This window comes from Oncorhynchus mykiss, chromosome 11 (assembly GCF_013265735.2).
Source record: "Oncorhynchus mykiss isolate Arlee chromosome 11, USDA_OmykA_1.1, whole genome shotgun sequence".
Classification (NCBI taxonomy): Eukaryota; Metazoa; Chordata; class Actinopteri; order Salmoniformes; family Salmonidae; genus Oncorhynchus; species Oncorhynchus mykiss.
The window spans coordinates 23,266,942-23,292,172 of NC_048575.1; the positions used below are offsets into that span (position 1 = coordinate 23,266,942).

Genomic DNA, 25,231 nt, shown 5'->3' on the forward strand with positions numbered 1-25,231 from the left:
AAGGGAAATCTTAGCGCTACTGCGAACAATGACATTCTAGATGATCCTTTGCTTCCAACTTTGTGGCAACAGTTTGGGGAAGGCCCTTTCCTGTTTCAGCATGACAATGCCCCTGTGCACAAAGCAAGGTCCATACAGAAATGGTTTGTCAAGATCAGTTTGGAAGAACTTGACTGGCTTGCACAGGGCCCTGACCTCAACCCCATCGAACACCTTTGGGAAGAATTGGAACGCCGACTGCGAGCCAGACCGAATCGGCCAACATCAGTGCCCAACCTCACTAATGCTCTTGTGGCTGAATGCAAGAAGGTCCCGCAGCAAGAAGCTTCCAACATCTAGTGGAAAGCCTTCCCAGAAGGGTGGTGGCTGTTATAGCAGCAAAAGAGGGATCCATTTAATTTGAATGCCCATGATTTTGGAATGAGATGTTCGACGAGCAGGTGTCCACATACTTTTGGTAAGGTAGTGTATATTCACACCTCCAGTGAGTGGCCTGGCTGGTGTCTGGGGACTCTACACACTCTCAGAAAAAAATATTATTTGGCTGTCCCCATAGGAGAACCCATTTTGGTTCCAGGTAGCTCTTTTTGGTTCTAGGTAGAACCCTTTTGTGTTCCTTGTAGAACCCTCTGTGGAAAGGGGTCTACATGGAACCTAAAAGGGCTCTTCAAAGAGTTCTCCTATGGGGACATCCGAAGAACCCTTTTAGGTTCTAGATGGCGCCTTTTTTCTAAGAGTGTAGGTGGCTTCTCTAAGGCCAAGTGGCCTGGCTGGTGTCTAGGGACTTTACAGATGGCTTCTCTAAGGCCAAGTGGCCTGGCTGGTGTCTAGGGACTTTACAGATGGCTTCTCTAAGGCCAAGTGGCCTGGCTGGTGTCTAAGGACTTTACAGATGGCTTCTCTAAGGCCAAGTGGCCTGGCTGGTGTCTAAGGACTTTACAGATGGCTTCTCTAAGGCCAAGTGGCCTGGCTGGTGTCTAAGGACTTTACAGATGGCTTCTCTAAGGCCAAGTGGCCTGGCTGGTGTCTAGGGACTTTACAGATGGCTTCTCTAAGGCCAAGTGGCCTGGCTGGTGTCTAGGGACTTTACAGATGGCTTCTCTAAGGCCAAGTGGCCTGGCTGGTGTCTAAGGACTTTACAGATGGCTTCTCTAAGGCCAAGTGGCCTGGCTGGTGTCTAAGGACTTTACAGATGGCTTCTCTAAGGCCAAGTGGCCTGGCTGGTGTCTAAGGACTTTACAGATGGCTTCTCTAAGGCCAAGTGGCCTGGCTGGTGTCTAAGGACTTTACAGATGGCTTCTCTAAGGCCAAGTGGCCTGGCTGGTGTCTAGGGACTTTACAGATGGCTTCTCTAAGGCCAAGTGGCCTGGCTGGTGTCTAAGGACTTTACAGATGGCTTCTCTAAGGCCAAGTGGCCTGGCTGGTGTCTAAGGACTTTACAGATGGCTTCTCTAAGGCCAAGTGGCCTGGCTGGTGTCTAGGGGCTTTACAGATGGCTTCTCTAAGGCCAAGTCCTGTTGCAAAAAGAAAGCAAACCTAACATAACAAAGCACCAAAGCTGATGCACAAGCTAACCTGCAATGACTCACCAACTCTGTTCATTAATCTAACATTAGATCAACACCAAGCAATATCTCATTTCAACGATCAGATTTGAGGCACACATGGAAATGTATGTACTTCGGACCAGACCAGTTAACACACTCTAGCAGACCAGCTGAAAAATATTTTCGTCTTTTCACAGGATTAATAGGAATGATTATGTTCACCGCATGACATCATTTATTGTGATGGAAAAAGAGTGCAAATGATACAACCTAATTCAAATAGAAATGATTGGGGAAAACATCTCAGCAACAGCACAGGTAGTGTGAGTGGTAAGATGATGACTTGTTATGAGATGCAAAACATTACACTAATCAGATACCAAAATTGCCACTTCAGATACAAATGTGTCACCAAGCAAGGAGGGCTATGTGTAGCTAAGTGTAACCCCATGTAGCTACCACAGAATGTTTGTTTTTAGTGACAACGGTGGTTTTACCATGATGGAGCACTCTGGACCAATTGGGAACGAGGGCTAAGAACTTTGCTCTACGCTCAAAGATTCTCTCAGGAGAAAAAAGTGGCGTGTTGAATATGAAATTAGCCATCAACTGCTTCCATCTTTTCTACCTCCCTCTACTTTCCCTGAGACAACCCCCGTCAGGCCGCTGGTCCTCCCCTCTTCCCCTCCTCCTCTCTTCTGCGCCTTCCTTCGCTCCACTGTGTTAGGAGAGTGGGGGGTTGATGCTAGACATTAGACCACCTTCTCCTTGTTAGCCATGCGTCCAGAGTGACGCAGGTTCTCCCCGCTCTGTTGTCATCATGGGAGATGATTGCTGAAACTGGCAATTAACACCCACTGGTCTACTCTACCTCTTCCACAGAGTAGCCAAGCATCTCAGCATTTGACCTACGGGCCCTGGGTTTACACATTTTATATGTATTTAATATATCTTGCTTCCTTTTTTAAAAGATTGACATTGTAATAAACGGACGAATGCATTAACCGTAAATGTATATTAATTACATCTTATACAAGATTGAAGCATTATTCATGTTGGGTTTATGAGGGTTATTGCCTTTGTTTTTAATCATCTTTTGGAATATTTATTTGAATTGAGTGCGGCGAGAAAGGTTTTTTATTTGAGCTGCTCTCCGAAGAATATTAGTCACAAGAGTTTGTGAAGTGGGGTGCGATAAAGAACTTGAGAGAGCGCAATTGCGTTTCAGGAACGGGATGAAGGGGTGTCCACTGAGGATCGGACTCCCCCATTCAATCTGTGCAATCTCCAATAGGCTACACTGAGAAATAAATTGCTTTTTAAATAGATTGCTTAGCTCCTATCGGGGAGCCACTGATGTGGATACATTTCATGTCGCCTGTATTTAAACGAGCTGCAGTGAATTTGATAGTGCCCCATTATTAAAGATACTGGTAAGTAAGACTACTTGTTCTGTTGCTCCTCTTGACACCTGAAATGAATCCCCATGAAATAAAAGGGGAAATATTACCGTCCCGTAAATAAAATAAATAATAAATAAATAAAAATAAATAACACTTCAAAATGTTCAGAGAGAAAAGTGTGTCTGTGAGAAGAGTATGGGTTATTAATCTAATGGTATTTGGTCTATAAGCTCAGCTCTGTGTTTTATTAGAGTAAATAGACCTCAGGATAATATCTGAATATATGCCTGCACTCGCTGTCTCCATCTCGGTGAGAGGCACAGGCAGGCAAACGGAAATGCAGCACATTTCTAATTGATTAATACTGCAGATCTTGTTTGAGGAAACCACATTATGTTCCTGGAGGAAAGAGGTTGGGGAGTCGTTAGCATAATGCACTAGACCGGAGGGAGAAAAAAGGAAAGAAGAAAAAGATGTCTAAAGATCCTTTTCAGGATATGATTATACAATGACCATCATTATTTTCGTATCTTATATAATCCATTAAATATTTCCTCTGCCTTTAGAGCCATAACAATTGTAGACAATCCAACGAAATGACTATAGGTCCTCAGTCTTATACAGTATATCCACCTGTAATGAAAATGCATATTTAATTAGAGGGAAGCCTTGTTCAGATGAACCACCACTGTTTCCTGTCATTAAAGTCCATATCCTTAATAGCGTGTTAAATAAATAATGAGAGAGAGAGAGAGAGAGAGAGAGAGAGAGAGAGGGAGAAAGGGAGGCCTGGCTAAAAACAGGCCTGACTAATATCTAGGTGGGTCCCATCGTCAAACCGTCAACTCTGCAGAAATAGTATGGACAGGACATTTTAGAGACAGAGAAACTCAATACAGTTCCCATTATTTAGCATCCAAATGAACTAGATCTCACACTTGCCTAAATCACTAATGTTTGTTCTATGAATTTAATCTGACAACGCAATCCCAATAGTTAATGTGCAATGGTAATATAATATACCTCTGTACAATACATCCCTTACCATAATATAATGCATCCCTGATCATAATATAATACATCCCTGATCATAATTTAATACATGCTGATCATAAAACAATACATCCCTTACCATAATATAATGCATCCCTGACCATAATACAATACATCCCTGATCACAATATAATACATCCCTGATTATAATATAATACATCCCTGACCATAATATAATATATCCCTGATCATAATACAATACATCCTGACCATAATACAATACATCCCTGATCATAATTTAATACATGCTGATCATAATACAATACATCCCTGATCATAATATAATACATCCCTGACCATAATACAAGACATCCCTGATCATAATACAATACATCCCTGATCATAATATAATACATCCCTGACCATAATACAAGACATCCCTGATCACAATATAATACATCCCTGAACATAATACAATACATCCCTGATCACAATATAATACATCCCTGATCACAATATAATACATCCCTGATCACAATATAATACATCCCTGACCATAATACAAGACATCCCTGATCATAATACAATACATCCCTGATCACAATATAATACATCCCTGACCATAATACAATAAATCCCTGATCACAATATAATACATCCCTGACCATAATACAATACATCCCTGACCATAATACAATACATCCCTGATCATAATATAATACATCCCTGATCACATTATAATACATCCCTGATCATAATACAATACATCCCTGACCATAATACAATACATCCCTGATCACAATATAATACATCCCTGACCATAATATAATACATCCCTGACCATAATACAATACATCCCTGATCACAATATAATACATCCCTGACCATAATACAAGACATCCCTGATCATAATACAATACATCCCTGACCATAATACAATACATCCCTGATCATAATACAATACATCCCTGATCATAATATAATACATCCCTGACCATAATACAATACATCCCTGATCATAATATAATACATCCCTGACCATAATATAATACATCCCTGATCATAATACAATACATCCCTGACCATAATACAATACATCCCTGATCATAATTTAATACATCCCTGACCATAATACAATACATCCCTGATCATAATATAATACATCCCTGACCATAATATAATACATCCCTGATCATAATACAATACATCCCTGACCATAATACAATACATCCCTGATCATAATATAATACATCCCTGACCATAATACAATACATCCCTGATCATAATATAATACATCCCTGACCATAATATAATACATCCCTGACCATAATACAATACATCCCTGATCATAATATAATACATCCCTGATCATACCATCAAATCTATCTTTGGGTATTTTGCATGTAAGACCATAAAGGAAGGGTTCTAATTGTTAGGGCCCTAGAAATAATTAAACGTTTGGCCCCATTCCCTTTCTGGAAAGGTGTGTACTGGTTAGGGCCCTAGAAAGCATTAAGCGTTTGGCCCTAGAGTACGGTGTGTACCGGTTAGAGCTCTAGAAAGAATTAAGCGTTTGGCCCTGGTGTAAGGTGTGTACTGGTTAGGGCCCTAGAAAGTACTAAGCATTTGGCTCTAATGTGAGGTGTATACTGGTTAGGGCCCTAGAAAGCATTACGCGTTTGGCTCTAATGTAAGGTGTGTGTACTCCAATTACCCTGCTTTAACAGGATTACAACAGATAAAACATACTAAGATGCCCTGCGGCTGGGTGCAGAAATGAAATAGGATGTAATAAGGTAATCTGGTGAAGGGTGATAAGGGGATCTAAACAGAATAGCAGCAAACAGTAGATCAGCTATCACTGAACAGGGAGCAGAGATGGGCTCTGTCGGAAGGACTGCAAGACAGCCCTGGGTTGATGTGATGTCAAGAATGTACATGAACCATGTTGTTTATCTTTTGTGACATTTTATTTATAGAATAAGGCACTTTTACAATACATGGGTCATTGGCATTTTATTTTACATTGCAGCTGTGTTTGTGTAATACATTATCACTAAAACAATGATACGCTATGAATTAAACACACCTAAATGAAAAAGGAAATCATGCAAACTATCAGATAGCTATTGTATTTAATGTCATTGGATTTCCAATGTATATTACTGTAACATATTTAGTGAATTTAAAGGATGTTAATACATTTGTTATAATAACAAATGTAGTCATACTTAAAGATGAATAAACGTCATATTTGTGTGCAAGTATACTTTGTAGGAAAGCAGACTATTGCTAGAATATATGAAAAATAACAGGGATCCATTTATAATACTATTCTTGTAAATTAAGATGTGTTCAATAAATAATAAATGTCATGCTCAATTCACTGAATCTATACATTTGACTATTGGCTCTGACATTCTTACTGTCTATCAGGATAATTGACATTGTCTACTAGTAATGTAATGTAAACGTGACAAGAGAAAATCCAAAAAGCAGGCATAGGCAACGAATGGTTCAGCAGCTGAATTGATCAGGACCACACCACGTGATCATGGTTAGGTAAAGAATGGTTCAGCAGCTGAATTGATCAGGACCACACCACGTGATCATGGTTAGGTAAAGAATGGTTCAGCAGCTGAATTGATCAGGACCACACCACGTGATCATGGTTAGGTAAAGAATGGTTCAGCAGCTGAATTGATCAGGACCACACCACGTGATCATGGTTAGGTAAATAATGGTTCAGCAGCAAGGGCCTGGTTTGTTTCAAAACAGAAAATACAGAGATTCATTGAAGCACAACATGTTAGACGTATGTCTACCCCCCCCCCCCCCGTCTTTCTCCATGTAGATGTATTTTCGGAAATCATTTAGATCCACTACAGAAGGTGATATCCAAAGTACATTCTGATATGATCTTTATCAGATATGTAGTTTCCATAGTGGTGAAATATGGGGTCAACCAAGCTTCTGTTGTTTCTTTCTTATCAAGCGAGCCAAGCAGTTAACATATAATTGTGTTCATTTCAATATCTGAAATGGTATTAGTACAGCTAGTTTAATTAATTTGTATGATAGTAATCAAGACCAGTTGTTTAGCTTAAAAGACAAAGAATGCTTGTAAAAAAAAAAAAAAAAAAAACGAAAACCTTTTGAATATTAAATACCATACATTTAGTTTTTTTATGACATTTAATAGACATTAAACAAAATTCTGGAGGGGAATCTTGAGTGAGGCTCTATAAGTTAAGTAGTTTCTATAATGGTGTTCAAATGGATTTTACATGGGTGTTAGGGTTCAGAATGCACCCTGCATCCGACCAGGGGGACTGACTGATACATATTCATGGCATATAACATACATATGATAACATGGAAAACCCGGTTATGGTCTATTTGAGCCTGTGGTAATTGTTATCGAGACCCACTCTCCTCCAATGCATAAATTGAGCTCTCGCTAGAGCGGTGGACATTTTGTTGTCTGGGCTCCGGTGTGGCAGCTCTTTCGTGTGGAAAACCCAACGCGATAAATGTCATTTCAAAATCAATTTGCATAAAAAAAGGAGAAGGAGGAAAAGAGTGCTTGGTCTGGACGACTGATAATAAATAGACTCGAGAGATTTGCATGAGAGAGGACCAGGGCCATGCAGTCTAACCTCTGCTATAACTGCACAACAACACTATCCGGTTGTATCAGAAGCCGATGAAATACACACTCACTGTAGCATATCTACCACACAACACAAATACATAATTCAGCATGAATATATGCAAATACACTTTCATATACTGGACATGATAATGGTCAAATAAACATGTGACATCTGAAACATCTGTGACAAAACGACAACAACACAGTATAAAAATTATGAAAAAGGGTGGGGAGGGGGGGGGTTTAAAAAAAAAAAACTGCAGACGAGAGTGGTTGGTCGACACTATCTCAAGACTGGACAGCACAATCATCACTGAAACAGATAGGCAGCCGGCAGTGCTCTGTCTCCTTGCTTGATAAATGGGCCTGGATGTCAGTCAGTCTCTACGGTTTGTGTTTCTGTGTGCCAACTCCTCAGTATTAAAAGGAAACAGGTAACGGGGTACTTTGAGCTGCTTCGATCTGATCAATAGTCCTCAGCTGCAGACGAAGACAGACGAAGAAGAAGAAGAGGACTCTCCTCGACTACGCGTATTCTTAAGCAATAACAACGTGATCCGTATTATACACCCAAGAATACCCGTCACCGAAGAGAATCTTAAACACAGAGAGGCAATAATGGGAATCGCAAGCAAGCGTGACCGCATCATCAAATTCCTCAGTCGATCCCAATGGCAAGCAACACAGAGAAAGACGCTGTATCAACATAATTGATTGAAGACGCCTTGAAGCACAACACAAGGCCCCTTCAAAGGTTTTTCTGCAAATAGAAATTAACAACAGTGCATTTTTCAATCCAAAGCCAAAATAACAAAGTGGTGTAAACTATCTTCTCTTCTAAGGGTCTGCATCTCTCTCTCTCACACACGCCAGTGGTCAAATAAATGGAGCTCCATAAGACAGGAGAGGTAAAGGGGTGGTGTGTGGGGACGCTTGCCCCCTCAGCATGCTCTTACCTGGGCCAGAGGTGGTCTGAAGCCCTGCCCTCCTTGGAAGTCCTGGTGGTCCTGTCCTCCAGGAGCGATCCATAAGGAGGAAGAGATGCCCATTTTAGCCCTGTCCTGCTCTCTCTCTCTTTCGCTCTCAGCCCACACCAGCATATCCACACATAATGAAACCTCCTGGAAACACAGAGATGTAGAGGTTAAGGGTCACAACCACAACCACCCATGGCCTTTTAAACCATCCATAATACCATAGTCTAGTACATTCCATTAACATCCCACGGTCAACCCAACCCCCTCCTCCTAAAGAATCTGGTCAAATCAAACAAACCGAGAGAATGCCAGGAGGCAGGTATAAAACATGGACTATTTGAAGATTATTTTGTCCTGAATGTCAGACTAACAGAGACAACAGGGGTCGCTTGAGATTTTATTCCAAAACATACACCTACTATTCCTATATTTAATATAATAAATTAAATTAAATTAAATGTAATCTGCACAAATTTGCCAGAATCAAAATAATATCGTTCTTTAAATTATTCTGAATAAAATACATTTTGAAATGTGTTGTTGATGTAAAATGTGAGGTGTGTTATTGTGAAATGTTAATTCACCAAAGGCCCTGAATTTTTGAAGATCATTTTCCAAATTAAAGTAATAATTAAATGCCGCTATGAAGACATAAATAATGTATGATAAGTCAAAAGCAATTTCATTCCAACCGACTCTAATTGATTTGCTCACATGAATGCAAATAGCAGGCTCCAACTAAGCCTATCCAAAATCATTCCATTGATTCGATGTAAAAAATAATAATAATAATTGATTGAAGATCTACAATTACTTCATTAATTGTTTTGTAATAGAAAAAGACTTCATCTGCATCTCCACAACCTCCAGATATATATTAAGAAACTGTTATTCCCGACTTCACCGTTCAACCCTTAAAAAATGTGTATGTCTGACAATTACATTATGCATGACTGCCAGGATGAAATTCATACCAGAACTAATGATGGAAAAAGGAAAGCATTTAGACAGTTAACCACTGAAATAATCAAAGCAACCAATTTGAAGATTTAAAAAAATAGATCATTACAATCCACTCTTGGTTGGACCTGAAAGAAAACGCCCTAAAAAGATACAAAAAAACTGAAATTGGGAAATCACCCTACAGTACTTAGCTAAATTACCCTACAGCTATAGCTACTATTCCAAGACAAAATAAATCCTGGTCAAAACTAACAGGATGACACAGTGAAAACCATGCAGCAATTTGTTCAGCTTACCTAAACCACAATTTCGCCCCCACACTGAGGAAAACAGGGTGATGGAGACATACAGACAGAGAAAGAAAGATTGAAAGAAAGAATAAAAGACAGAACAAAAAAAAGAGGTGCTTATCCTTTCAGTGTCTCTCGTTCTCTCTTCTACCCAGCAGTTAGACTAGGAAGCTGAGGCACGGGGCACAACAATAGCAGCTCTCCAGCATCCCCTCTCTCCTCTTAGGCTGGACCACTTCTCTCTGGTCTCTAAAGCAGCCTGAAAGACCCTGCCCCCCCCCCCCACCCCCCCTATGCTGTTGAGAGCTGGGACATACCCCCCACACACTAGCCTTTGTACCCCACCCTCCCCCCACACACAAGCCCATATCCGGGTGGATAACCCCATCCATCCACCCCCATCAATCCACCCTCCAGCCCTATGGGTGTTTCCACCCATCTTAAATATACACAGAATAAACTTACCAGGATCATTGATTCACCTATAGAAACTCAAACCAAGAGTTTCTTTACGTAGAAACGTTGCTCATGAAAGAATAGTTCTAAGATACATTTTCACTAACAGATGGATATTCTGTGCTTTTTTTCACACATTATTCAAAGTTCTACTAGGTATCTTTGGCTTGAATCACATTTTTGAGCTGATTTATTTCAATACTCACAGATGTATACCACTGTACTTAGACCACCATACGTTGCAGGCAGAGATGAAAAGATGAGTAGGAGAACAGAGGGAGAAGAAGAGTGAGAATCTGTGCAGATTATTTTTTCTGCTGTGGTCGGCCGGAGTATCTCTGGATGAATCTGTATTCTCTTCCTCACTCCTCCACACCTCCCTCCTCCTCGTCCTCTTCGGTCTGAGAGGCTCTTGCCTCGTGCCTCCGCCAGATGAAACCCCCCTTACTTGCTGGACCCTTTTTCTGATTGCAATTTAATTGCGGGAGTCCCATGAATATGGTAATACCTCACACCACACGAGACGAATCCAATGAAAAAAAGAAAGCCACCAGACAGTCAAACACACCAATACACACAACGGGACGACAAAGCACACAAAAAACAAACACCAAGAAAAATGAACACCAAACTCCTTTTGTATGTACATCAATTTTGTACACTGTTGGTCAGTATACAGCAGAGAGAAAAAAACATGTCTGCACCAACAAAAAAAACAAGAAAATAAAAATTGATCACAATTTTTACTTCTTTTTGGGATGAAAAAAGAAGAAGAGGGAATTGTGGCATATCCACTTGTGTTGAAGCTCTTACCCTGTGAGTGTTGGTCCAGGCACAGCCTTCCACAGAGCTACTAGCCAGGCTGGTGTCTGATCCCCTGCCTCAGAGAAGACATGCCGTGATTGTAAGGTATATCACCTTGTTTTTGTGTTGTCCACAGTGGAGAGCGGTGGATTGCAATGGGGTTAGCAGCCTGCTCGTCGACCAGCAGCGTTTGTTCACAGGCAGGTGTTCCCCATGCGCAGGCAGCCCCCTCGCAGTCCCAGCGTGTAGCAGTAGCGCCTAACGTGTCAGCCAGCCAGTCAGCCAGCCAGCCAGCCATGGGGTTGTGCAGGTGGATGAGGCTGCAGTAGCAGCAGCATCAGCAGCAGCAGCATCTCAGGGAGGGACGATGCTCAACAACAGGATCAAACCTCCTCTTTGCACAGTTGTTGCTCGCCACAGCGAATGAACTTACAGCTAGAGAGCGAGAGGCAGAGAGACAGAGAGAGAGAGAGAGAGAAGGGAAAGAGAGAGGGATGGGAGAGAGAGTGACAGAGAGAGGAGAGACTGAGAGAGTGTGCGAGTGGTGTGATGTGTGTGTGTGAGAGAGAAAGGAGGAGAGAGAGAGGTAGAAAGAGGAGGGAGTGGAAGGAGAGGTGGGGTTAGAGAGGGAGAGAAAGGAGGAGGGAGATAGAGAGAGGGGAGAAATCGCAGCAAACCCACAGCTACAAGTCTGTGGATTGACATTGGATCCTCTCTCCTGCTCAGAGGAAGGGAAAGGAGAGAATAATTAGATTTGAGCTTCACATATGGTTCCAGGAGGCAGGCAGTAAGTCGTGGTGGGTCGCGGATCTCAGGCACCTAATGGTGGATTAATTGAGGGACATCTGACATGCTGCACGCTCTATGGGCCCCACGTTGACTGGTTCCCAAACGGGGGTAGGGGGTGCACGAGTGGCCATGTAACCCCCTGGGGACCGCTGTTAGTACAATGAGCTGAAAAAAATACCACCATGAAAATGGTTCTATGTACTGTGTTCTTTCCTTCTCCATCCCTGATCACCAGCATGTGTTGTTTGATATTAAAAAAAGAGAGGGATGAAAAGAAGGTCATTTCTCTTTGAGTTGTAAAGATTCTAATTTGATTTCCTGGGGAGATAAGTCAAATGTGTGTTACTGTCATCCGCTGAAGAGGAAAGGAAAGTATTAGAGACGTCCTCAGTGTGATGACGAGTCGTTCGATCTTATGAGAGAGAGAGAGAGGGGGGGGGGGGGGGAGAAAAGACAGAGAGAGACCAGAAGCCCAATGCATTTCCTTGGAATAAAGGAGAGGAAAAACAAACACACCTCATTTCTTTCAGACTGATGTAAGGTTGTCTTAACGCCAACAAGCCTTTTAACTTCCCGCAATGGGGCTGCCTTTTGAATTTCAATTACGAGGGCCCAAAATGATTTGAAGAGGGATTTTTTTTTTTTCTTGGTAATTGTCTGATCAGAGATGATTCCCTGGTGATCAAAGATAAGATCTGTAAACACTCAAGCTGATCAATGGAAAAGTACTTTTGATGTGACACTGTTCTTAATCTTCTCTCAAAGACAACTTTTCATGTACTTAAAGCTTTCCCATTGATTTCAATGATCTAATCATTTTCAGTGTAATATTCACTGTTTTGAAAATCAGTGGCACATATAAATGATTGTTATATTATACACCGAACCTTCAGTCTTAGGTGAGTAAAGTAAAAAATTCAGATCCGGGGTCTGAATTTCGATGAATTCCCCTTAAGTAAATGTCACACACAAACAAACACACACGCTTTAGCCTAACTCTACAAAAACGATTTGTGTGAGGCTAAAACATGTTCACCAATCTTAAAGATATGTGGAAAAATTATATAAGCATTATCTTCTAGTATGATTCTAATACAAAGCAGACAAAAGAATGAAATGGGCAAGAGTTCCACTCAGAGCACAGCTCTTTACTGCCACCTATTGATCCCTGCGGGTCTCGCATCACAGACCCAGCAGCACCAGGCGCTGCTCGTTGTTCTCTGAAAGGAGGTTTCATTCTGAAGGCATTCAGAATGACACATTAGAGCTGAATAACAAATAATTCTTTATGAGGCAAAGCCATTCAGGGAGACAAACAAACAGCACACAAAGGAAACAAAGAAAAGGCATGCAGAAAGCTTCCTCTCCTACTGGAAAAGTAAGGAGTGGAAAGGAGAGAGGAGGAGCAGAGAGCGAGAGAGAGAAGGAGAGAGATGGTGAGGGCATAGACAGAAGGAAGGAGAAGGTTTGAGGTAGGAGTGACTTTTGAGATGGTTCAGGGTGGAATGAGCGAGTCACATAATCATTCAGATTTGAAGCGCTGCAAGGCCAAGTCTCTTCTCCGCAAAATGTGTCGCCTCACGTCCACACAAAAAAATCCATAAGGCACTTTTTTTTAAAAAACAAGGTCTCAATTAATGTGAGTGTGTATGGGTATACTGGGGGAATGTAAGTGATTAAATCCTGCTCTCTGTTGTTGAACTGAACCCCTTGTTTGCTCTAGTTGAGGTAATTGAAATGGACTGTTCTTCATCGATTAGGAAGATACTTATATGATGCCATACAACAGGTAAGTCTGCAGGACCTTGGTGTACTTTCATACACAGCCTATACTGTTCAGGAATACCACTATGCATACCAACTCAGTGGCCTTGTGTTTAGAGTGTACACCCTGAGATTGGAATGTAGGGGGTCATTTAGTGACTGTCATAAGCAGTGGTGTAGTGGAGGGTAAATGCAAGTAAACACAGCTAACCGACTTTTTTTTGTGGAGGGGACCCACCTTTTGCTGAAAAATAATGTTGAAAATATGTACTAACGTTAGGTGCTAGGTGCTATCTAAAACCTAAAAAGGGCTCTTCGGCTGTCCCTGTGGGACAACCATCTGAAGAACACTTTTTGGTTCCAGGAAGAAGAACCCTTTTGAGTTCCATGTAGAAGTCTTCCCACAGAGCGTTCTACATGGAACTCAAAAGTGGTTCTCCTATGGGGACAGCCGAAATAACCCTTTTGGAACCCTAAGAGTGCAGTTAGGAATGGCGATCAGAGTTGACCCACCTATTTGCTTTAGCACTACATCACCGGTCATTAGGCAACAACATCTACTATCACAATTAGTCAGTCCATCTCTATATATTATTAATAATACATATTACTAGATTACCTGTATTTACAGATTACTATTACTACTTGCTTATGAACTACTGTATGAATTGTTACATTACCACTTTTAGCACCTGTACAGATCCCCTGACTAGAAATTATGTATTCAAATTTGATACACTCAATTAATTCACCTCATGGATCATGCTAGATGCAAGGATGCTGGCCTGCCACTACTCATGCAAAGCATACTGTAGGGACTTGGCAGTGTTTTGATTTAACACCCAACATGAGCACAAATGCTACCAATGCGTATCGACACAGATAAACGGTTTGGAATTACTTACAAAGGACACATACAAACACCACACACATCCAGGCGCGCACACACACACACACACACACACACACACACACACACACACACACACACACACACACACCACACACACACACACACACACACACACACACACACACACACACACACACACACACACACACACACACACACACACACACACACACACACACACACAGTTAGTCAAATGTTTACTTTTTTACTAGTCTTGTGGGGACTTCTGGTCCCCACAAGTATAGTTAAACACGTCCACACACACACACACACATATACACACACATCTGAACCATTGCAAGTCCGGTACATAGCCTTCGCTCCACATATTTAAACGGACACAAGGGATAGAGAGATGAGAAGACTATGCCGCGAAGGCTAAACACAATGCAGCTGCAACATAATGGCCTTACATTCATTCCATTGCATTATTAAAGAGAGAGAGAAAGAACGCCTCAGGCAAGGGCTGAGGGGAGAGGGCTGAGGGGAGAGGGCTGAGGGGAGAGGGCTGAGGAGAGAGGGCTGAGGGGAGAGGGCTGAGGGGAGAGGGCTGAGGAGAGAGGGCTGAGGGGAGAGGGCTGAGGGGAGAGGGCTGAGGGGAGAGGGCTGAGGGGAGAGGGCTGAGGGGAGAGGGCTGAGGAGAGAGGGCTGAGGGGAGAGGGCTGAGGGGAGAGGGCTGAGGGGAGAGGGCTGAGGAGAGAGGGCTGAGGGGAGAGGGCTGAGGAGAGAGGGCTGAGGGGAGAGGGCTGAGGGGAGAGGGATGAGGGGAGAGGGCTGAGGGGAGAGGGCTGAGGAGAGAGGCAACAATAAACAAGAGAAAATGCACACATTTGAAAACAGACATTTAGAACATTTACCAATGCAGCAGGTGAACATTCGGCCTGCAGATAGGTCTAGATGATATTACCCCACAGATACCAGTGCAAAAGCCTCATGGCAACAAAACACTGGGTACGGCAATATCCTGCATAGCAACATCAACACACTCTGCACTGCGCTCTATTTCTGCATCCCAAATGGCACCCTATTTCCTATATACTGTGCATTCAGAAAGTATTCAGACTACTTAATTTCTTCCACATTTTGTTACGTTACAGCCTTATTCTAAAATGGATTCAATTGTTTGTTTCGAACACAATTTCCCTCATCTACACACAATATCCTATAATGACAAAGCAATAACAGGGCTCCATAACTGAAATTTCACATGTACAGAAGTATTCAGACTCTTTACTCATTACTTTGTTGAAGATACTTTGGCAGCGATTACAGCCTTGAGTCTTCTTGGGTATGACGCTACAAGCTTGGCACACTTGTATTTGGGGAGTTTCTCCCGTTCTTCTCTGCAGATCCTCTCAAGCTCTGTCAGGTTGGATGGGGAGCGTCGCTGCACAGCTATTAGATTGGGTAAAAGTCAGGGCTCTGGATTGACCACTCAAGGACATTCAGAGACTTGTCCCGAAGCCATTCCTGCGTAGTCTTGGCTGTGTGCTTAGGATCGTTGTCCTGTAGGAAGATGAACCTTCGCCCCAGTCTGAGGTCCTGAGTGCTCTGGAGCAGGTTTTCATCAAGGATCTCTCTGTACTTTGCTCCGTTCTTCTTTCCCTCGATCCTGACTAGTCTCCCAGTCCCTGCTGCTGAAAAACATCCCCACAGCATGATGCTGCCACCACCATGCTTCACCGTAGGGATGGTGTTGGCCAGGTGAGGAGCAGTGACTGGTTTCCTCCAGATGTGACGCTTGGCATTCAGGCCAAAGTGTTCAATCTTGGTTTCATCAGACCAGAGAATCTTGTTTCTCATGGCCTGAGAGGCCTTTAGGTGTCTTTTGGCAAACTCCATGCGGGCTGTCATGTGCCTTTTACAGAGGAGTGGCTTCCGTCTGGCCACTCTACCATAAAGTCCTGATTGGTGGAGTGCTGCAGAGATGGTTGTCCTTCTGGAAGGTTCTCCTATCTCCACAGATGAACTCTGGAGCTCTGTCAGAGTGACCATCTGGTTCTTGGTCACCTCCCTGACCAAGGCCCTTCTCCCTGATTCCTCAGTTTGGCCGGGCAGCCAGCTCTAGGAAGAGTCTTGGTGGTTCCAAACTTTTTCCATTTAAGAATGATGGAGGCCACTGTGTTCTTGGGGACCTTAAATGCAGCAGAAATATTTTGGTACCCTTCCCCAGATCTGTGCCTCGACACAATCCTGTCTCGGAGCTCGACGGACAATTCCTTCAACCTCATGGTTTGGATTTTGATCTGACATGCGCTGTCAACTGTGGGACCTTATATAGACAGGTGTGTGCCTTTCAAAATCATGTCCAATCAATGGAATTTACCACAGGTGGACTCCAGTCAAGTTGTAGAAACATCTCAAGGATGATCAATGGAAACTGGACGCACCTGAGCTCAATTTTCGAGTCTCATAGCGAAGGGTCTGAATACTTATGTAAATAAGGTATTTACGTTTTTTATGTTTCATACATTTGTAAACAAATTTAAAAACCTGTTTTCAATTTGTCATTATGGGGAGTTGTGTGTACATTAATGGCTAAACACATTTATTTATTCCATTTTAGTATAAGGCTGTAACGTAACAAAATGTGGAAAAAGGGAAGGGGTCTGAATACTTCCAGAACATTCTGTATTGCATTACTTTTGACCAGGACCAAAAGTAGTGCACTTTGTAGAGAATATGGTGACATTTGGGCTGCATCTCCCTCTGACCTTTGATCTGTAGAAGGGGAGCTCAATTAAGTCACGGCACATCTGGTGCCATAGATCGACATTAGACCTCAGCACACAGTTGTAGCAGGAAGCCAGCAATACATAGAAGAGGGTGTACTCACCTCGAGTAGTAGTTGGAGAGAGACAGTCCTTTGTTTCTTCTACCACTATCAAGTAGAACCAGGAGAAAATGTTTTTTCACACACAAACACACACACACACAAATTAGGAATGTAAATTGGTCGCTCTCTCATGCATGATTTGCGAGTTATGAAAAGAGACTGGGAGACACTCCTCCCTCTTGATTAGATTACAGAGAATATGAAGGCTTTTAATAGGGAAGACGGACGAAAACCTCACAACCAAATACAGAAAAATATTGCTTATATTTGACTCAGTTTAGAATTCCCATGGTGAATCTGTGTCAAAGAATCCATTCTATTTTGCAATTTTTTACCTCTCAGGTACGTCAAATAAAACCTCAAGAATCGAGTAGAATCTTTCCTTCAAAATGTCTCTGTCTGGCGTTGTAACCTATCAGTCGTGTTGTCTGACAGCGCCCAGTGACGGTCGTCAGGGCGAGCCAACCAATCTCATCCCCCGGTTCCGTCTGTCAATACTGACAAAGAAGAATTATGACGTGTCACCAGATATTTATGTCCAGAGAGCTTTAAGCATACAGGATTGTTCCATATTATTTGCGTCTACTGTCCATCAATTGACCCATGGATTGACCCCTGCCAGCTGCCATAAGTCCCGCTGCCTCAGACATGTCGTAACTCTGGTGTCGCTTGGGCGATAATAGTCATAAATCATCAGCCATATAAAAGGCTCCAACCTGACGCCATACTTAGAGAGCCAGCCGCCACAGCAGAAGATGTATTGTGTGTTTGCGTGCGTGTGCGTACTGTGTTCCAGCCAAGTGCTCGGATCCAGCATAGAGAATATAGTATCATTGTAAAATGAGGCACACCACTAAGGAAACGTACGCATGCATTTCCTAATCATTCTGCCATTTTTACAGTCTCAGCTTGGCCTGTAGAAGGCCCTTCTCTGATTGATGCTATATTTTCTCTCAGTCTGGATGAGATGTTGTCTGAGTGAATGTCCTAATCAAGATTTGTGTCAGGGTGAGGTCAACCACAATGGCATGCTGTGTGTATGCGTGTGTGTGTGTGTGTGGTGTGTTCATGTTTGAGCATCCATGCAAAGATGTGTGTAATGGTTCTGTAGAGACATGTGCATGAGTGTGTGTGTGTAAGGTTTTCATACATGCATAGGCACATATGTGGGATGTAAATATCTTCTAATGCATGGCTTAGCCAGAGTGAGAATATATTGCTTTGATTGGCATGCATTACTATTGTATGGTTGTCATTGAATATTATTGCTAGAATTCTGCTTACAAAAAAAGTTGTTTAGGCATTTTGAAAAGGTCAACCAAGGTAAACCATCAAATTGAGCTAACTAACCATTGCAAAGAGCTGCATCACCCAGTCAGTGTCTGCAATCTGCATTGTGTCGTCACTCTCTCCATGGCTCATTACTGCAGTACTGGAGCCAGACTTGTCAGCTATCATACTGTGTGAAACCCAGAAACCAGGGTGACATTTTCTTAAGACGGACAAGCAAGAAATGAGCTCTGCCAACTCCATGTTGTAGATAGAGAGGTGTGCGTCCCAAATGGCACCACAACCTTATTTAGTACACTACGTTTGACCAAAGTCCATAAAAAGTAGTGCACGACATAGAGAACAGTGTTCCATTTGGGACGCGCCAGGGTGTAACTCTAACTCTGGCTAGAACTTGTGAAGCTTCTTTGTACGGTTGTACTTAGTGACTCAGTTGTCAACTGGATTCAGGAGTCTGTCAATGAAGATGAAATAACAGAAAACTCAACCTCACTCATTGGCTCTGATTGCTTAACACTAGAGTTAATTAACTGTCACAGACCCTGTCATTCTTTCATTTCTTATTTTTTGTAAAAAAATGTACTTGTCATGTTCATACCCATGAACGTTCAGTTATCAATGGTACAGGAAGAGGAAGAAAATGGAGTTGCAACCAATTTCTTTACGCGTCTTTGATATGTGCTGGCGGTTGGGTGACATGATACGATGTCGCCAAGGAAAGCGTGATCAGAGGCTTTCTGGAAGGAAATCAACATCTAAAATATGTCTTAAACATTTCCAAAATATGTCGAAAACATGAAACTATCCCCTAGTATTAAGATTGAAATAAGTGAAATGGCAGCTGAGCACAAACTGAATGGCAGTCTTAAAATTCTTATATACTTTTATGAAATGTACATACAGTCGTGGCCAAAAGTTTTGAGAATGACACAAATATGAATCTCCACAAAGTTTGCTGCTTCAGTGTCTTTAGATATTTTTGTCAGATTTTACTATGGAATACTGAAGTATAATTACAAGCATTTCATAAGTGTCAAAGCCTTTTATTAACAATTACATGAAGTTGATGCAAAGAGTCAATATTTGCAGTGTTGACCCTTCTTTTTCAAGACCTCTGCAATCCGCCCTGGCATGCTGTCAATTAACTTCTGGGCCACATCCTGACTGAATGGCAGACCATTCTTGCATAATCAATGCTTGGAGTTTGTCAGAATTTGTAGGGTTTTGTTTGTCCACCTGCCTCTGAGGATTGACCACACGTTCTCAATGGGATTAAGGTCTGTGGAGTTTCCTGGCCATGGACCCAAAATATCAATGTTTTGTTCCCCAAGACACTTAGTTATCACTTTTGCCTTATGGCAAGGTGCTCCATCATGCTGGAAAAGGCATTGTTCGTCACCAAACTGTTCCTGGATGGTTGGGAGAGGTTGCTCTCGGAGGATGTGTTGGTACCATTCTTTATTCATGGCTGTGTTCTTAGGCACAATTGTGAGTGAGCCCACTCCCTTGGCTGAGGAGCAACCCCACACATGAATGTTCTCAGGATGCTTTACTGTTGGCATGACACAGGACTGATAGTAGCACTAACCTTGTCTTCTCCGGACAAGCTTTTTTCCCGGATGCCCCAAACAATCGGAAAGGGCATTCATCAGAGAAAGTGACTTTACCCTAGTCCTCAGCAGTCCAATCCCTGTACCTTTTGCAGAATATCATTCTGTCCCTGATGTTTTTCCTGGAGATAAGTGGCTTCTTTGCTGCCCTTCTTGACACCAGGCCATCCTACAAAAGTCTTTGCCTCACTGTGCGTGTATATGCACTCACACCTGACTGCTGCCATTCCTGAGCAAGCTCTATACTGGTGGTGCCCCGATCCCACAGCTGAATCAACTTTAGGAGACGGGCCTGGCGCTTGCTGGACTTTCTTGGGCGCCCTGAAGCCTTCTTCACAACAATTGAACAGCTCTCCTTGAAGTTCTTGATGATCCGATAAATGGTTGATTTAGGTGCAATCTTACTGGCAGCAATATCCTTGCCTGTGAAGCCCTTTTTGTGCAACTCAATGATGATGGCGCGTGTTTCCTTGCAGGTAGCCATGGTTGACAGAGGAAGAACAATGATTCCAAGCACCACCCTCCTTTTGAAGCTTCCAGTCTGTTATTCAATCAGCATGACAGAGTGATCTCCAGCCTTGTTCTCATCAACACTCATACCTGTGTTAACGAGAGAATCACTGACATGATGTCAGCTTGTCCTTTTGTGGCAGGGCTGAAATGCAGTGGAAATGTTTTTGGGGGATTCAGCTCATTTGCATGGCAAAGAGGGACTTTCCAATTAATTGAAATTCATCTGATCTCTCTTCATAACATTCTGGAGTATATGCAAATTGACATCATACAAACTGAGGCAGCAGACTTTGTGAAAATTAATATTTGTGTCATTCTCAAAACTTTTGGCCACGACTGTACACATGGCATTTCACGTGTCACCCCATATCACCCAACTATATTTCGGCCTACTGTTGAGTTTGGCTGTGCAGTCAATTCCCTGGAGGTAGCCTACCTAAGCATGCCAAAGAAATGCCAATAGCTGCTCTATCCACTTGAAATGAGACACTGAACAGTACGGCAGCTTCTGCATTTGGACTGATGAGTTCACATCTCCCTGTCAGTGGCCCAAATGGCACCCTGTTCCCTGTATGGTGCACTACTCTTGACCAGGGCGCATAAGTAGTGCACTATGTAGGGAATAGGGTGCCATTTGGAATGCAAACCTATCTAACTTGTCCTCTCTCCACTCTGCAGGCAGATTGTGCAGACACAACATTCAAATCACAATGACCTAATTTGACATCATTATGTCATCCACTGTAATTGATTTGATCATTTGATCAGTATTAACTGTCTGTGGACTAATACCTGCTCAGAGTACAGCCATGTGTAATCCAGCTATACAGTTTATCTTACCTGCACATATTGTCCCTCCCTGCTTGTATCTTGCTAGACTCTTCACATCAGTGTCCGTTTGAGTCTAATACCATTTTCACACTACTGAGTCGACTGAGGAGAAGACATTTGAGCCAAAACAGTATTGTATGGTTAGGTTCGGCACGATAGTGTGAACATGATTTTGTGGGCCATGGTATAACCTCTCTCCTAATTGATGCTGCGACTGTGAGGCACGGTGAATCACGGTGATGTCGGTGAGAGAGAGTGCATGTGACGGCATCTTACCGGAACACAGCTGTGACTCACCCAGATGATGGCTGACAGAAACATGGCACCCTGGAGGATTACACAGCCAGCCATCTCCACAACCCTGTCTGTCTGTCTGTCTGTCTGTCTGTCTGTCTGTCTGTCTGTCTGTCTGTCTGTCTGTCTGTCTGTCTGTCTGTCTGTCTGTCTGTCTGTCTGTCTGTCTGTCTGTCTGTCTGTCTGTCTGTCTGTCTGTCTCTGTCTCTGTCTCTGTCTCTGCCTGCCTGCTTGCTCTGTCTTCCTGCCTGCTCGCTCTGTCTTCCTGCCTGTCTGCATGTCTGTGTGCCATCCACCCTGCAATATACTACAGCAGCCCGCCTGTCTGCCTTTCTGTCTACCGGCTGTAACAAGTATTTCCATCCTAGACCTGCTCTGCTCCTTCCAATTTTCTTAGGTACTTTCTCACCTTCCTTTCTCTCTGCCATATGAATATGTTGGATGTTGTAGATGTAATGTAAGTGTTTCAAGCCAATACAGGTACAAGTATCTTTAAAATGCAAATACCTTCTTCCTCTCTGTTACTTTCTGTCCAACACTCTTTATCTAGTTCCTCAACTCACTTCCCTGCATGCAGTTTTATCATTTGCTGCAGATTGCGTTCCATCTGGCCTTGTATCTCTTTATCCTTTCCTTTCCAACATCTCTTTACACTCTTTATTATAAGAGTCTGAGTCTATAAGGCAGCTGCATTTTAATGTCCACAGTGGATGGCAGAAGTATCTCAACGTCACTACAGCTGTATGCTACTGGTGAAAGGGAGAAAGAACACTGCAACTATATACAGTAACTTCTCTCTCTCTCTCTCTCTCTCCTCCCACTCTCGTTCTCCCATTTCTCTCTTTTTATCTCACAGCCCCTCTCTCTCTCAGCCCCTTTTCGCTAGTCGTGATTGATCCCCTTGTGTTTATCAACTCTAATTAAACATTTAGAGCCATGGGCTCCCTGTTGTTCAATGTAATTTCCTCTAAATTCAAAAGTGGAGCAGCCCGAGAAATCTTTATTATTGGCAATGAAGGCTTAGCGATAATGAGCGAATGGGATGAAACGCCCAGTTTACCGAGACTCCAGCCGGCACTGTCTGAGAGAGCACTGATGAGAGAGGGAGGAGAAGGAGGAGGGAGGTGGGGAAGGGAGGAGATGGGATGGGGAGGTGTGGAGGGGTAGTGAAGGAAGACGGAGAGACGAGACACAGATATGACTCCCTTATCACTCAGAGAGAAGATCAGAGAGAGGTAGAAGCCAGGCAAAGGCACCCTAAAGACCAGGGGACATTTACATTCATGCAAAAATTACTACTCCATATGCCTATATCAAGCCATTCACATATAGAATAGCATTGTTTCAGGCTAATAGTGTTACCCTTGTATGATGTGGCTATCAAGCAAACAACTAAAAACCTATGTCCAGATTAGGGTTAGAATATCCTGTAATCTGATTAAAGGGAGATGTTGTATGTAATATAAAACCTCAGAGTATCGCTCAGCTTTTGGGACCTTGTTGCAATAACCTCCTGGGCCAGACAACACAGACACAGACCTATAAACTACAAAAAAAAATGGAAATTTGGAAATGTGATAAATAACAATCAAAGTGTTATTCAATTCGTTGTAGATAATCTAGACAGCCACTTTCAACGTCTGGTGGGTCTCCCCAGTCTCCAGACATAGCCGGCTGAAACTAACCTTACAAACTAGAGTAACAGAATGGAACAGAATACATTTTAAAGAGATATCCAATTTGTTAAGCAAACTTTAACAAACAATGTTATGGCCATTTTACTGGAACAGATCTGATTAATCTTTCTAGGAAAAGACAGACTGTGACCCATCTCTAAGGCATGTTGGTCTGAGCTATTAACCGTATTAGACTGAAAACAATGGACACAATAATGAATCAAATATGTATCACAATAATAGACACACACACACACACATATATATGCTATATATACACAAAAGTATGTGGATACTCAAATCAAATTAATGGATTCGGCTATTTCAGTAAGTGCTGTTAATGTGAATTGGAAACGTCTAGGGGGAACAACGGCTCAGACTGCGACGTGGTAGGCCACACAAGCTCACAGAACTGGACCGCTGAGGGCTGAAGTGGGTAGTGCGTAAAAATCGTCTTTCCTTGGTCGCAACCTGGCTCTGGAAGCAAAGTCCGCACAATAATTGTTTGTCGTGAGCTTCATGAAATGGGTTGCCATTGCCGAGCAGCCTGCACAATGCCAGCATACACATCAGCATGCACAATGCCAAGCGTCGGCTGGAGTGGTGTAAAGCTTGCCGCCATAGGACTCTGGAGCAGAGGAAACACGTTCTCTGGAGTGATGAATCATGCTTTACCATCTGGCAGTACGAAGGATGAATCTGGGTTTGGCGGGTGCCCGGAGGACTCTACCTGCCCGAATGCATAGTGCCAACTGTAAAGTGGTGGAGGAAAATACGGTATGAGGCTGTTTTTCATGGTTTTCATTAGTTCCAGTGAAAGGAAGTCTTAACGCTACAGGATACAATTACATTTTAGACCATTCTGTACTTCAACTTTGTAGCAACAGTTTGGGGAAGGCCCTTTCCTGTTTCAGCATGACATTCCCCCCGTACACAAAGTGAGGTCCACACAGAAATGGTTTGTCGAGATGGGTGTGGAAGAACTTGACTGGCCTGCACAGAGCCCTGACCTCAACCCCATCGAACACCTTTAGGATGAATTGGAACGCAGACTTCGAGCCAGGCCTAATCGCCCAACATCAGTGCGCAACCTCACTAATGCTCATCGCTGAATAGAAGTCCCTGCAGCAATGTTGCAACATCTAGTGGAAAGCCTTCCCAGAAGAGTAGAGGCTGTTATAGCAGCAAAGGGGGAACCAACCTCATATTAATTTACATGACTTTGGAATGAGATGTTCGGTGGGCAGGCGTCGACATACTTTTGATCATGTAGTGTATATACAATATATAGTGTACCAGTCAAGTTTGGACACACCTACTCATTCAAGGATTTTTCTTTATTTTACTATTTTCTACATTGTATAATAATAATGGTGAAGACATCAAAACCATGAAATAACACATATGGAATCATGTAGTAACCAAAAAGTGTTAAACAAATCAAAATATATTTTATATTTCAGATTCCTCAAAGTAGCCACCCTTTGCCTTGATGACAGCTTTGCAAACTCTTGGCATTCTCTCAACCAGCTTCATGAGGTAGTCAACTGGAATGCATGTAAATTAACAGATGTGCCTTGATACAAGTTAATTTGTGTAATTTCTTTCCTTCTTAATGCATTTGAGC

General features: G+C 42.6%; 1 long non-coding RNA gene across 1 annotated transcript; it reads right to left on the reverse strand.

Moving 5' to 3' along the window:
• Window positions 1-5,894: 5,894 nt before the first annotated feature.
• LOC118937332 lies at window positions 5,895-10,105 on the reverse strand. The gene is made up of 2 exons (XR_005034599.1): window positions 8,555-10,105; window positions 5,895-8,358 (listed from the first exon to the last, which is right to left on the reverse strand). It is a non-coding gene; the product is annotated as an uncharacterized LOC118937332 (long non-coding RNA).
• Window positions 10,106-25,231: the final 15,126 nt, after the last annotated feature.